At 32.6% G+C, this 15,410-nt stretch overlaps 1 protein-coding gene across 1 annotated transcript in view; it reads right to left on the bottom strand.

Moving 5' to 3' along the window:
* Positions 1-12,689, bottom strand: part of CALCRL (calcitonin receptor like receptor) — a 97,300-nt gene extending 84,611 nt beyond the window's left edge. The window contains exon 1 of the mRNA XM_035007571.1: positions 12,445-12,689. The gene's annotated coding sequence lies outside the window, so the exon portion shown is untranslated. The remainder of the gene's footprint in view (positions 1-12,444) is intronic.
* Positions 12,690-15,410: the final 2,721 nt, after the last annotated feature.

Genomic DNA, 15,410 nt, shown 5'->3' with positions numbered 1-15,410 from the left:
TTTATGGTTTCATAACAATTATTATTGTTACACACAAGTGACATGCATATCTGGGCTCAGAAGAAAAAAACCCACTTATGATATTTCTAGATAAATGAATGATTAGCACTCTGTTTTAAAAGAAAATAGAGTTAGCTATATGAATCTCAACACATAGAGAATCTAAATTTAAAAAAACAAGTATCATCATAACTTGTGAGATGAGTCAATTCAGAAGATATATTTTGTGAAAATCCATCATGAAGCCCTCAAACAAATCATGACTTTATGTAATGACAAATATATATTTCAGTTTATAAAAAAAATTATTTGGCTTAATGTTTGGAAAATGTCCAAAACTATACAAGGATGAAAGGGCATTGACAGTTGGTTTTCTTTTTAGAATTATCTTTAAACATTTATAAATCAACACTTAGAAGCTTGATAAATAATAGATTTTCAAGCACTTAACACATCACTTATCACACAGTTGTATAATTTTTTGTGAATTAAACAAGCTTGTATTCTACATATATATATATATATTTTTTTTTTTTTTTAAATGATTGCTTTACTTTTTTTCAACTTCACTGCTAAGTTTTTTCTCCTTCTATAGACTTTTTAGTGTTACTGTCCAGAAAGGCAATAAGTAATGGAGTAAGACTTTTGTTGGGAGACAACAGTTGGCAGGTCTGCCAGTTGCAACAAGAAATTCTGCCAAGTTCAGCCATTGTTTGGCCATTTGGGGAAATGCTTCAACATTTTGTGTTAAAATACCAAGCAACCTTCTCATTTACCCTAGTTTGAAAGGTCACGCCTTGGAATTCAGTGAAACCTGAACACTAACTACGTTACAGAAAGCATCTTTACTAATTTTATTTCCCTTTATAAGAGCAGTGGAGGGATAAATATTAGGTTGACCTAAGAATAATAAAATGATAATTAGTTTCTGAATATTTTCTCTTTGGCGATGGGTCATGTTTCTAACACCTTCAAAATATCAGCTCTAGCATCTATTATATACTGGATACAAAATCACATAGAGTCACCATCTAGTTTTCTGTGGAGACTGATACAAAGAAACGTATTCATTCATTTATTCATTTATTGAGCAGTATTTAAGCACTACTAGGTGCAGGCACTTATCTAGATGCTTAGGATATATTAGTGAAAAAAAAAAAGCAGACAGAAGTGCTTGTACTTGTAGAGTTTTTATGTGTTAAAGATATGGACAGAAAATAAACAATAACATAGAATATATGTAAATTATAGTTGATGGTTTGTTGCAATGGGATTGATGTTACAGGAAAAAGCTCGCACAAGCTAAAATAGATAAAGATGAGCAAAAGGGTTATGGTGGTGTAGGTGCAGCTGACTTTAAATAGTGTCTAGGTTAGGTCCCCAAAAAAGGTTTGTATCTGAGCAAAGACTCCAGGGAGGAGAGGAAGGTGGCATATGAATTTCTGAGAGAAGAGCATCCTATGCTCTTTAAAAGAAACCCACAGATAATTTTTTATCTTGTTTCAGATAATGTGTTTACCTTTCTTCAGTTTTATGCCAGTTGATATCAGAAGTACTAACAAGAAGTATATTTGTCTAAAGGAAGAAGAAATACTGAAGTCTGGAATCCAGGAACTACAGGCCCACAAATAAGGAAGATTAGCATTTTTTCTATATTCAGGTGCTGTAATGATGGATATATGATGAGTAAAGGAGACATCATAAACTTAAAAAGTTAGTTAATTCATTCAAATAGGTATTCCTTCATTAATTTCTATTATAATCTTATATCAATAAATATGATGCACAATGACCTTTGTTGTTTATTATAAATTTAATTCTAAAGCGTTATCCAAGTTAGAACTGATAGAAAAGCTAGAAAAGCTCATACGTTTTATTTACAGTCTGTGTCCTTCCCTGATTATAAAATTATACAGTTATATCTGGAAGTAAAATCATAGGCCAGAATGTAGAACAATCCTTGAAGTCTATGTGACTTTGAGTAATTAGGAGTGGAATGTTGTCTAAATGTAGAAATCTAACTTTTTTTTTTTTTAAAGCAGATGTTACTTCAAGATCTACATCATAGTTACACTTAATGAAACCCTCTGAGAACATAGAGAGCTAGAGTCTCCTACTTCGGTTAGAAACCCATTAACTAGATTTATTTACCTTATTCAGGACTCTAGCTTCAGAAACCATATGTAACATGAAAAGTTTTGAACATGTAGTCCTTTATGGTACAGATAGTACTAGAACTGATATAGTTGAGAGCTTGCAATCTTAAATATGTAGTTTTTTATGATGTTGAGAATTTAGTGAATAATCAGCTTTCAGGATTAATCTGAAAAATCACACAATTAGTGAATTTTTAAAGGATGTTTGAGTTATACAATGACTCAAACATAAACTCTTTGTTAATTTTGGTGTATTTATTTTGAAGGAAGTAGGCTGGAATCTGGCTCATTAAATATGGACATATATTAATTTTATGATCAAAAAGATTCAGTAAGTGTTTTCTAATAATTTTTAACTGATAACATGGAACACAACACAGGAAATCCTTTTGGAAAGTGTATAATTAAGGAAGTTAACTCATGTGAGGAATTCAATTAATTAAAATATTAAACAGTATTTAGGAAAATCATTTTATGGGCTTCACCCCTGCCAGTTTGTTCTAGACCTTAATACTTGCTCATATCTCATTTGAAGGCCTTTCTGTTCAAATTAATGAAACCAAGCATTCTTCAAAGCTTTATTCTTAAAATATCTTTCTTTAACCACATTCTATCTTTAAAATGAACAGTTTCTGATACCCAACCATGATGTTTGCAATTAATTTAGATATAAGGAAATCTTTCTGTTAAAGTATGAAAAGTCAAAGTTATATTAGAAGCAGTTGAAAATAAGATATTTCAGAATATCTTAACCAAAGCACATACAATTGTGAACTAGGTAGAATCCATTAGACTGTTCTTTATTTCAGGGTTGGGTTTTTTTTTTTTTTATGTTTCATCTATAATCCAGGGTTTCCCAAATATAATAAATATGTACAGAAAATATCTGATTTATCAGGTTTTGTCATTTTAAAAAACATCCTGATTCAGGCATTCAGTCCTGACCTTGGGACACGATGAAAAGTCGAGTGGAGGCCAGCAGAATAAATGAAGAGTTCATACTTTAATCGGGACTGAGCACTGAGGTGGAGCTGATATTGTCCAGAGCAGGGGTCCTGTCTTGTTTATCTTTAACATCTAGCACTGGGCCTAGCACATTGTGAGTGCTTGCTAAACTGAGGATCATTCAGTTTAACCCTATAAGGGGGTTCCATTGCTTATTCCATAGCAATAAATCATATAACTGTTCTCTGATAGGATTAAATTCTGGTGTGAACAGAAAGTTCCCCAAATAAGATATGCAAGGAGAACAGACTTTAATTTCATAAAAGAAAGAACAATTCTGGAAGGTCTTATGTGAATCATGTGGGGGAAAAACAAGCTACCTTTTTTGGGGGGAGTGTAGAAACCTTATATCTTTCAGCCTCCCTCATTTATAATGTTATTGTTTTAAATATTTCTTCTACCTATATTTAGAACCAAATCAGATTCCACCCCTCTCCAAAAAAAAAAAAAAAAAGCACTGAGTAACTGAAGAATATATACCATGCTCATAATTAGACTTAACATTATTAAGATATTAATCATTTTCAATCTAACTAATGAATTCACTGCAATTCCAATTATTGTTCCAGCAGGAATTTTTAAAGAATTTCCAAAATCTAAAAACCTAAATAATTTTGGGGAAAAAAGAGCAAGTATGGACAAATGCCCTGAACTAGTTGTATCAGTTAATTGTATGTGTTAATTTGGCCAGGCTATGGTGCCCTGTTTGATCAAACACTAGTCTGGATATTGCTGTAAAGGTATTTTGTAGATGTGATTGACATCTAACATCAGTTGACTTCAAGTAAAGGAGATTATCTGTATAATGTGTCTGGGTCACATCCAATTAGTTGAAGGCTTTAAGAGCAACAGTGAGGTTTTCTGAAGAAGACAGAGTTCTTCAAAATTTTTGTTTTCCAAGCTACTCTTAACTACCAGAGGATAGAGAGTAACTACTGGGAGTTTGGTTTGGAGGAAGGTGAGGGTTAAACAGGTATAGATGAAGGAACTTAGTGGAAGAAAGTGCATACACAAAGAAAGATGGGAAATTATCTTGCAGATTCTACCTATCATATACAGGCATGTCTCATTTTCTTGGGCTTCTCGGCTATTGTATTTTTTACAAATTGAAGATTTTGGTAACCCTGCATTTAACAAGCTTATCAGTACCATTTGTACAACAGCATTTGCTAATTTCATGTCTCTGTGTCACATTTTAGTAATTCTCTCAATCTTTCAAACTTTTTCATTATTATTATATTGTTATGGTGATCTGGGATCAGTGTTCTTTCATCTTACCACAGTAATTGTTTTGGGCATCACTGACCATGCCAATGTAAGATGGCAAACTTAATAAATGTTGTGTGTATTCTGACTGCTCATGCATCTCTGTCCCTTTCCATGGGCTTCCCTATTCCCTAAGATACAACCATATTGAAATTAGGCCTATTAATAACCCTACAATGGCCCCTAAATGTTGAAGTTGAAGAGTCGCATATTTCCCATTTAAAATCAAAAGCTAGAAAAAGCTAGAAATGATTAAACTTAGTGAGGAAGATATGTTGAAAGCTGAGATAGGTCAAAAGCTAGCTTTCTTGTACCAGTTAGCCAAGTTGTGAATGCAAAGGAAAAGTTCTTGAAGGAAATTAAAAGTGCTACTCCAGTGAACACACAAATAATGAGAGAACTATAGAGTCTTATTGATGATATGGAGAAAGCTTCAGGATGGGTTAGCCCGGTGATAGGTACTAAGGAGGGCATGTATTGCATGGAGCACTGGGTGTTATACACAAACAATGAATCATGGAACCCTACATAAAAATAAATAATTAATTTTAAAAATAAAAATAAATAAATAAATAAAGAAGATCAAACCAGCCATAACATTCCCTTAAGCCAAAGCCTAATCCAGAGCATGGCCCTGACTCTCTTCAATTCTCTGAAGGCTGAGAGAGGTGAGGAAGCTGAATAAGAAGTTTGAAGCTAGCTCAGGTTTGTTCATGAGGTTTAAGGAAAGAAGCCATCTCTATAACATAAAAGTGCAAGGTGAAGTAGCAAGTGCTGATGTAGAAGCTGCAGCAAATTATTCAGAAGATCGTCCTAAGATCATTAATGAAGGTGGCCACACTAAACAACAGATTTTCAATGTAGACAAAACAGCCTCCTACAGGAAGAAGATGTCCTCTAGGACTTGCGTAGCTAGAGAGGAAAAGTCAATGCCTTTTCAAAGCTTCAAAGGACAGGCTGACTCTCTTGTCAGGGGCTAATGCAGCTGGTGACTTCAAGTTGAAGCCAGTGTTCATTTACCATTTTAAAAATCCTAGAGCCCTAAGGATTATGCTAAATCTACTCTTCCTGTGATCTATAAAACAGAACAACAAAGATTGGAGGATGGCACATCGGTTTACAACATGGCTTATTGAATATTTTAAGACCACTGTCAGGAACTACTGCTCAGAAAAAAAGTGATTCCTTTCAAAAGATTACTGCTCGTTGAAGATGCACCCGGTCACCCAAGAGGTCTGATGTACAATGAGATTGTACAATGAGATTAATGTACAATGAAATTAATGTTGATTAATGTTGTTCTCATGCCTGCTTAGACAGCATCCATTCTGCAGTCCATGAATGAAGGAGTAGTTTCAACTTTCAAGTCTTATTATTTAAGAAACACATTTTCTAAGGTTAAAACTGCCATAGATAGTGATTCCTCTGATGGATCTAGACAAAATAAACTGAAAACCTTCTGGAAAGGATTCACCATTTTAGATGCCATTAAAAACATACATGATTCATGGGAAAAGATCAAAATATCAACATTCACAGGAGTTTGGGAGAAGCTGATTCCAACCCTCAAGGCTGACTTTGAGGGGTTCAAGATTTCAGTGAAGGAAATAACTGAAGATGTGGTAGATATAGCAAGAGAACTAGAATTAGAAGGAGAGACTGAGGATGTGACTGAATTGCTGTAATCCCATGATAAAACTTTAACAGATGAACAGTTGCTATTTGTGGGTGAGCAAAGATAGTGGTTTGAAATGGAATCTATTCTTTGGAAAGATACTGTGAAGATTGTTGAAATGACAACAAAGGATTTAGAATACTCCATAAACTTAGTTGATAAAGCAGCAGCAAGTTTTGAGAAGACGGACCAATTTTGAAAGTTCTACTGTGGTACAATGCTATCAAACAGCATCTCACGAAAGGTGTCAGTGGATGCAGCACTTCATTATTGACTTATTTTAAGAAATAGCCACACCCACCCCAACCTTCAGCTACCACCACCCTGATTAGTCAGCAACCATCAACATCAAGGCAAGACCCTCCACCAGCAAAACATTACAACTCACTCAAAGCTCCAGATGATGGTTAGCATATTTTAGCAGTATTTTTTAAATTAAGGTATATGTGTTGTTCTTTAAACATAATGCTATTGTACTATACTATTTACATAACTTTTATATGTACTGGGAAACAAAAAAATTCATTCGACTGGCTTTATTAATTATGATATCACTTTACTGAGATGATCTAGAACCAAACCCTCAATATATCTGAGGTCTGCCTGCACTTTAACCTAAGGTTTTGGGACCACCATCCATTCACACTAGGGGTGACTAGATACCAGCCACCAATTGGAAAGGGAAGCAGAGTGGTTAAGAGCATGAGCTCTGGAGTCTGGATTCCCAGGATTCAGTTCTTGATACCTCCACTTGAATTGCTATCTGATTTGGGCACATTACTTAGAAGCTCTGTGCCTTGATTTTGGAGTTTCTTATAGGCAAGCAACAATAAACAACAACAATAATAATAGTTCCTGAGGCTTTGGGGAAGGTTAAATGAGTTTATACATGACTAATTAATAATGTACACGGCAGAAAGCAAATCCTCAAAGAAATCAGCTAAATAATCTCAATAGGGCAAGCCACCCTTTGAAAAGGAGTTCTCCTGTATTAGTGCAGTGTGGAAAAATTCATCCACTGCTAACTTTGGGAGGGAGAACTGCAGCTGGGAAGGCAGACTCTCCTGTTTGAGGCAAAAATAAAATTTATTTGTCCCTCAGGAATATGAAGATACATGCACTCATCTAATAATGTCAAGGACCAGAGGATTAAGCTGACAATAAATATATATATTTACCCAAATAAACCTGACAAGTTCAAAGATATTTTAGTTAGTGAACTGGGAAATTAAACTCCCAGTTAACTAACTAAAATATCTAATAAAATTTAAAATGTAGCAGCGTCCTCACTACATATGACATGGATGCCGTCTGAAGTGTACTCCATTCTAGGCAGTTGTTTCAAACAGGGAAAGTTTTATTGAAAATAACTTTTTGAAGAAGACATATGTAGACTGATTAATAAAATATTTAAACATGTTAGTCTAATATTAGGTTTCCATTATTTAAGTAAAAGTAAGTCTGCTCTTTTGCCTCACATTTGAAAACAACTACAGAGTTAGGCAAAAAAGCACGTACACACACACACACACATTTTGTTTGACGACATGCTTTTTGCATAGTTTTAATCCTCCTTATTTTCAGTTATAACATGCTTTATTCTTCTCCAGTACTTACCAAAGTTCCGATTTTCCCTTCAAATTATCCTTGGAAAGAAGGCAAAATTGAAGTTTATGCCCAAAATATCTAAACAACAATTGGTATCATGTTAATGAAGATGGATTCGATTAATACTCATTTGCAGAATTTATGAAATTGATACTTGGATATTAGACAAATTTATCTTAGTTTGATTGCTAAAACCAAGCCTGTGTGCTCATGAATATGCTAATGAACCTCCATGTGACTAAGCTGTGAGGAGAGGGGCACTCTTATAAACCAGATAGTTGCCATTTACTGTATCACTGTTATATAATATACCAAATGACATGCTCAGGAGTCACTGTGGTTTTATAAGAAACACAGCTGAGCTCAGGTTAACCTAAACACGAATAGAAAAATAATGACAGATTTATACAAAAGTTTATGCCATATTAACATTTTCTAATTAAAAAATACATTCCATGTTAAGGGGAATAAGATTTCTCTGAAAATTGGGCTCCATCCAACAAACTCAATAAAGTATAGAGCTATGGCCTTAATACTATAGGGGTAGGTTGGTTATTTATTTATTATTTATTTATTTATTTATTTATTTATTTATATTTATGTTGGGTTGAGCTGAGTTGAGATTTTTGACCTTTTAGTTGGTAGTAAGGTAAAAAACATACATTTAATTCAAAGCACAAAGGAATAAAAAGATAAAACTTGTTTTACATTTAAAAAATAAATTCACTATTTTGATCACTTTTGCAAACGATAATATATTAGTGTGTTAGTTTTGTAGAATACCAACTCTTTTAAGTAAACAAACTAAAGGAAAAAAGGAAGAAACATGTTCTAGGAAAATATCTGCAATTATCATCTGATAATTAATACTAGTAATCTCATAAACATACACTCTAACTCAGTTCACAGCCAGTGATTCTCTTTTATTTTTAAATAATAATAAGACTTTTATTTTGTTGTTAAAAATTAAATTCTTCATTTTTTTGTAAAATAAGTTATTAAATTAAAAACTAATTTGCTTTCAAGATTACACAAATGCAAAAATTATTGATTTAATACACAATAAAATTATAATACTAATTAGACATGAAAAAATAATGATCTAGATTTATTGAGGACTTTTCTGTTTAAATTGAAATGGCAATATAATGTATAAAAATATATTTCCTATTATTTAAATGGTTTGCTTACTTAATTTATCTAATTATATGTTCTTTTATCCTAAATAACACTAGCTCAATATTTACATTCCAAATTTTACAATTAAAGGTATTCCACCTATTACTGCTTCAATTTTATACTAATTAAGACTCTATATCTTCAAAATTATAAGCCAAATTATAGGTAGGTAAACCAAAATTAAGATGTGAAAACTATCTGGATCCTTTGAGTTGTGTAACTGCTATTGATGAAGGAATTTGGGCAGGAATTCCTATGGGAATTCTATGGGAATAAATGGGAAAATGATTGAAATATCTGGTTAGTATGTAGCTCTGATCTTCTGTTTCTTGTAAATTTTTATTTTCCTTCTAATTTCATCAAAACATTTTCTTATATTAAATGAGAGGATTTCTTGAAATAATGTAAGAGTGCTGCATGGTAGAAGTACTTTGGTAATAAAAGAGAGCTTTCCTAAGAAATTATAAATGTTTATAGTTCATGCATGGACTTCAAACCCAGATACAGACGAATGTCTTAAATAGTTACGTACTGACTTTTCATCTTATGAAAAGGACTCAGAGGTGGTACACATTTGACACTGAGTGTCTTTCATTAACACCATTGCAATGACACAGCTTATGTTTTGGGGTTAATGCCATCTCTGAATCCTAAGCAAAGATAAGATAGAGAATAAAGCCAATGATTTCAAATAATGTCCTTTGAATATATTTGTTTTTTGAAAAGTTGATACCATAATCCTGATATCTCTAAAATAAGAATTATTTTTCAAGCTGTGTAGATAGTCATACAACAGAGTATAAAATCAGTTTTGTTTTGTGAATGTATATTTTGATCCTTTAAAAAATGTTTTGTTAATTTTTGTATAAATATCTCTAAGACAATTCTTAAAAATTAAGTTACTATCAAATTTTAACCATGGGGCTAAAAATTGAAAGCAAATAGTGTTATAATGGTCACAAAAATGATGTAAGTTAAAAATATGTAATAATACTACTAACTGAAGTTTGATTAGTTTTATGTGTTATCAAAGAATTTATCCACATTAACATAAAGCATATAAGGTCATCTTACTTTGTCTTAATATTATTTTGAATTTCTTACTGAAATAAATTCATTATGAATAAAATAATGGTAAAATACATACAGTGAATGTGAAGGTTCTCCTAAATATGCTAGCATTTTGGTTCCGTTTAAACTTATGCTAGGCATCACCAGTGAGTAAAGTATATACACCTTCGTCACTCATTTAACACAATTTTTAAAATTACAGTACCAATTCTAATTTCTTTTTGTTTTCCTGTTTTTTCCAATCTTTGTTTTTTAGAGTGAATGAAGTTTTATATATTCTAAAAGTTTACATCTTTAACTAACAAAACAATATTTTAGAAAGTGCTAAGATATGTTAGAAAAAAAGACCTTGTAGTAATAACTAAAGCACATTTCTTAAAGATAACTGAATATTGCAGGTAAAACATACTCCAGCTCACATTATTCTTATGATTTCTGAATCCTATGTTTCATACTTGGAACTGGCCTTAGACTCTGCATTAATTTTATGATCCTATAGCATCTTAAAAAGAAGTTAATTCTTTATGGCTGAAAGCATGCATTGATCCTCTGATATTCTCTTATCATTAAGGAAAGCGAACTTTAGAATATAATGAGTTCTTATTTGTAACTTTCAGTTAGTTATTTTCTCAAATAACAAGTCTTTGCCTAATAACCTTTGAAATTCAGTTCCTAGTGGTTTTCAACAGTAGTTTCTGAAAAAAAAAAAAAAAAAAAAAAAAAAAAAAACAAAAAAAACTATAAGTCATACTATTAGTACACTTTAAAAAATTTAATTAAATTATGGAAGAAATTTATGGGGAGTTCCTTTTTATAAAATACGATATTAATATAATACCTCCTAAGAAAATAATCTAAATTAAAAATAATGCTATTTTAATTTTTGTTATTAATCGATGGCATTGGGTTAGGCATTTAATGTGTTCTTTTAATTTCCTTCCCTAATTATCTAATGGATATTTACAAAGTCACCTTCTAAAAACACGCTTTCCATTTCTACACATGTGTCAGGGAATTCAATACAATTGATGATGGAAAGGAAATAGGAAATCAGCCATAATATTTTTAAGAATCACAAAAATAAGACTCAATTGAAATTTCCATTATTTGGAGAAATTTGTGGAAAAATGCATAGAAAATTATGAGGGAGTTACTCAGAATGAGTCTGTAGTCCACTGTTGATGTGCCAGATTATGGATGATTAAGTACAGGATTTCTCCACTGAAGGACATTTTGCAGGGTATAATTATATAGGTGAGAAAGACTATATATGTGTGTGTGTGTGTGTGTATATTCTTATGTCAAATTATGTCAATCAGTATAATTTGAACCCAAATCAGATATCTAATTTTTATATAAATAAATTGTATCAGTCAATATAATTTGAACCCAAATCTGCCAGCTAATTTTTCTTAGCAACAGATTTGTGACAGCTCTATACCAACACCCGAGTAGACAATGGTTTCCTAACAGTCCAGCACAGTCTGCCCTGGTGAAGGAAGCATTAACAGATGTTTCATCTCAACAGTACTGTAAGTTTTTTTCTGGACATTCGGGTTTTTTTTAACACACTTTAATTTCTGTTTAATAACCTGACATACATATTGATATCTGTATGTTTAATAACCTGACATACATACTTGGGAAAACTTTGTTACTTTTCTTTATTCACAGTTATCTCTTTCACATCCTCCCCCCAAAGCCTGCAGAGGGATACCAGACAAATTGAAGTAATACGCTGTTAGCTAAAGAGTTGTAAAATTACAGCTAATGGACAAATAACATTTTCTCAATCCTAGCTGGGTTTTTTTTTTTTTTCTTCTTTTTCTTTTGTAGCCCACCCCATGATCCAATACAGCGGAAACAATTCAGGGTTAGCAAGAGAGAGACTTAACCACATCTGGCAACAATGAACAATGAAAATTCTATTATTTCAATAGTTGGAGATATATGTGTAAATAAAGGTGAAAGGCAAATAGAAGACACATAATAAATTCAAAGTGATTACTTTTCTTTGAATTCTCCATTTTGTTCAACTACAGAGTGACTGAGATTCCAGGACCCCGTAAGTAGTTACTCTTTCCCCCCTTTCTCAGAGTACTAACTATATAAAAAGTTTAAAGACCCTTCCTGGGGGGGAAATGTTTTCCAGCTGTCAAAATTTAAGCTGAGCTAATAGTAGAGCAAATTTTAAAAGGCATTGTTCCCTGATTAAGTTACTTGTTTGGAGTATGCCTTTTAATCCATTTAAATTTTTATTACTTGCTAAATTTATCTTCTAGAATATCACTGTACATAATAATATCCAGTAGTAATAGATTTTGTATACATTTTGGAGTAATACACTGGAGTTTCTTTAACATATGAAATGAGAATATGTTTCAATATTATTTCAATATCACTAAATTCTACAGTAGAAACACTGCCAAACTAAAGGAGAATACTATTCAGAATACATAGATTTATTCTGAATAATGTACTTACCCAGCACAGCTTCTAAAGGAATTCTTGGTGAAATATTCTTAGGATGGAATTTGATTTTCTGAGATTTCTACAGAAGAGATTTACCCCCGGGGCAAGGTGAGGAAGAGGGAAAGCCTTGTAATGTAATCCCGCCGGCAGGCTGAGGTCCAGTTAGCAGAGCTTGATGATCCTAAATCAGGAGGTGATACTCTCTGCTGGAGAGAGAGGGTTGTTCTGAGTAGATTGGAAGTGTTGTCACATTGTATGTGCTCAGCAGCAGAAGGGAAACATCAGAGCTTCCTGTTACATCACTCTGACCCCGCCTGCAGTTAGTGTTAGGTTACTTTCTTTCTCAAATAGCATACCCCAGGAAAGCAGCACTCCTTTCTTATTCTGAGACATGAGCAAGAAGCAGCCTGAACAGACAGAGATCATATGCTGTATGAATACATTGTTAGCAGCAGAGCTGGCTGGATTTCACCTTGACGGAGTTCTGTTAGAACTTGCCACATGGAGCTGCCTGTGATTTGAAGGAAATCTGAATATAATATCCTGCTCCAACAATTAAAGGAGTTAGGGGAGTGTGAGTGTGGTGTGTGCGTGTGTGTGTTGAATTATACTTTACAAAGCATTGAGGAACTATTATTTAACATGTCTTTCTTCATAAGTAAACACAAAAATAATATCTGCATCCATCATAATTAACTCTGTGATCCAACTCTTACTGAGTTCTAATAACCAGAGCCATTATCCGATCAGTTTTTCACAATTAAATGATGAAACTTTATCCTGTTTTTAACATTTTTAACTTTTTTTACTTTGTCCATGACATAACTATGTGTGTATATGTCATAAACAAAACCACTGTGTGTGTATGTGTTGTGTGTGTGTACATATACACAGGATTTTTTGTCATTATATATAGGAATATATATTAGGGAAAATGATCTTTTGACAACATATGTATAAGTTTAAAATAATTGCAAATATTTTAATATATTTAACTTATTATCTTATCACCTATGAAATAAAAAAGTAATTTATATTACGTTTATCCCTCAAAATAACCTTACCAAAAATGCAGATCACTTATAATGATTATGTAAAATATGTAACATACTCTAATTTTTTAGAAAAAGTTTTCCCTCAAAACATAATTTTATTCCAAATGTGTTTAATAAATCATTGGACATTATCTGGGAAGAATGCTTTAAATTTGAAATGCACGTGTTTTTAGATAATATGGTAAGTGTTTGAGGTACAACAATGATCATAATTGCTGAAGCCTAAACAGCACTGGGCATCAATTTCTTCCCCTGTAAACTAGAAGAGATGAATTAAATAATATATAAAATCGCTTATATCTCTAAGATTTTGAATCAACAAATTATGTAACATTTAGAAATAGGTAAGATACTGGGATAATTATTCAATTCTTAGTAAATCTGAGATCAGAGGCACTGGAAATATTAGTAAATTACTGCAAAATTCAGGAATAACAATTTTTGTTAACTAACAAAGGAAGACAAGGCAACATAAATTAAAAGGATACCATGCTCTGAAGCAGTACGCTCCTGTTGACATTTTTATTATCTGGATCCATGGAAGAAACTTATTACACATCTTTGATTTTAAGATCAATAGGATCAAGGTGAATAAAAATAAATAGACTTAAAAATAGGATATATACTAATCTCTGTCAGTAATAGTTAAAAGACTTGTAAGAAACTGAGTGTTACAACTTTGGTTATTGAGAGATAGAAATAACCAGAGGGGTTAAATTGCCAGGTTATAGAATATTGTATTTTCAGTTACAGTTTGGTTAGCTTTGCTTTGGGAGGCTGCTGAGACGTACTTCATTTTGAGCTATTTCCTTCAGCTCATTGGAGGAAAAGTCAATGTTGCAAACTATGTCTGGCTCCACAAACAGGGTTCTTTAGTCAGAATACTGCTGGAGATAATCCCAAGTGAAAGCTTGAATGAATTCTGCCACGAGGGAGGACACTGCTCAGGGAACTACTAAGAAAGAAGTAGAAAGCACTGGGGTTGGACCCAGAGACGTGAAATTCCAGTCCTGGTTCTGACACTCTCTAGTGTGACTTTTGACAAAACTTTTTAGGTCTTAGTGTTCCCATCTGAAAATCCAGAGTGGAATCAAGTACTAGATTTTAATATCTGAATGATCACTGTCCATGTCTTCCCATCTTCCATGTTTTATATAATATCTGACCCCTAGAAAGAGATTAATATAGCTTTTGAACTTAAGTTATGAAAAACTAAAACTTTTCCCAGTAAGTTCTCAAAAGCATTAATTTTTTTTCAAAGATTCTTTTATTTCATTTGCCCAATACTAGTAAATTCTGGTGAATAAAAAGTCTATGCTTGGAACTTACGTCTTAAGACTCTTACACCAATGCTCTTTCTCCTCTACTTTACATCAAGTGATATACTAAAGGCTAATAGAGATATCATATTCCTATTTAAATGATTGGTCAGGCATATGGTTATAGTCCATGAAGATTCTTGGATAATTCTTATGGGTATCATCGATAAGCCTTATTTAGAGGTAATAGGCAAACTGCATCCCGCTAGTCAGATCCTTAAGAGTTGCCATTTTATAAACTCCAGATGAAATAAATGGCATGAAGACTTCCAGGGAGCCCCTCTGGGTATGGAGGGACAAGACAAAAGATGGATGATGCAAATTTCTCAAGTACACACTGAAATATGATGACAAATATTTAAGAAAATGCAGTAGAACAAAATGAAAATATTTCAGTAATCAATGAGGTGATTCTTAGGCAATGTGGCATTAATCAATAAATTAATTCAGCATTATGTATTTCATATATATATAAAATAATCTTTTTCCATACAGATTGAAGACACTGGTGACCATTTAATAATTAGTGATCAAGCTTATTTTTTGAGCTATGTACTGTAATAGTTGTGTTGGGGAGTTACGGAAAAAAAGGATGTGTCCTGCT

The sequence above is a fragment of the Mirounga leonina genome, unplaced genomic scaffold, assembly GCF_011800145.1.
Source record: "Mirounga leonina isolate KUSES-001 unplaced genomic scaffold, KU_Mleo_1.0 Mir_151, whole genome shotgun sequence".
Classification (NCBI taxonomy): Eukaryota; Metazoa; Chordata; class Mammalia; order Carnivora; family Phocidae; genus Mirounga; species Mirounga leonina.
This window is presented reverse-complemented; position numbering and strand designations above follow the sequence as displayed.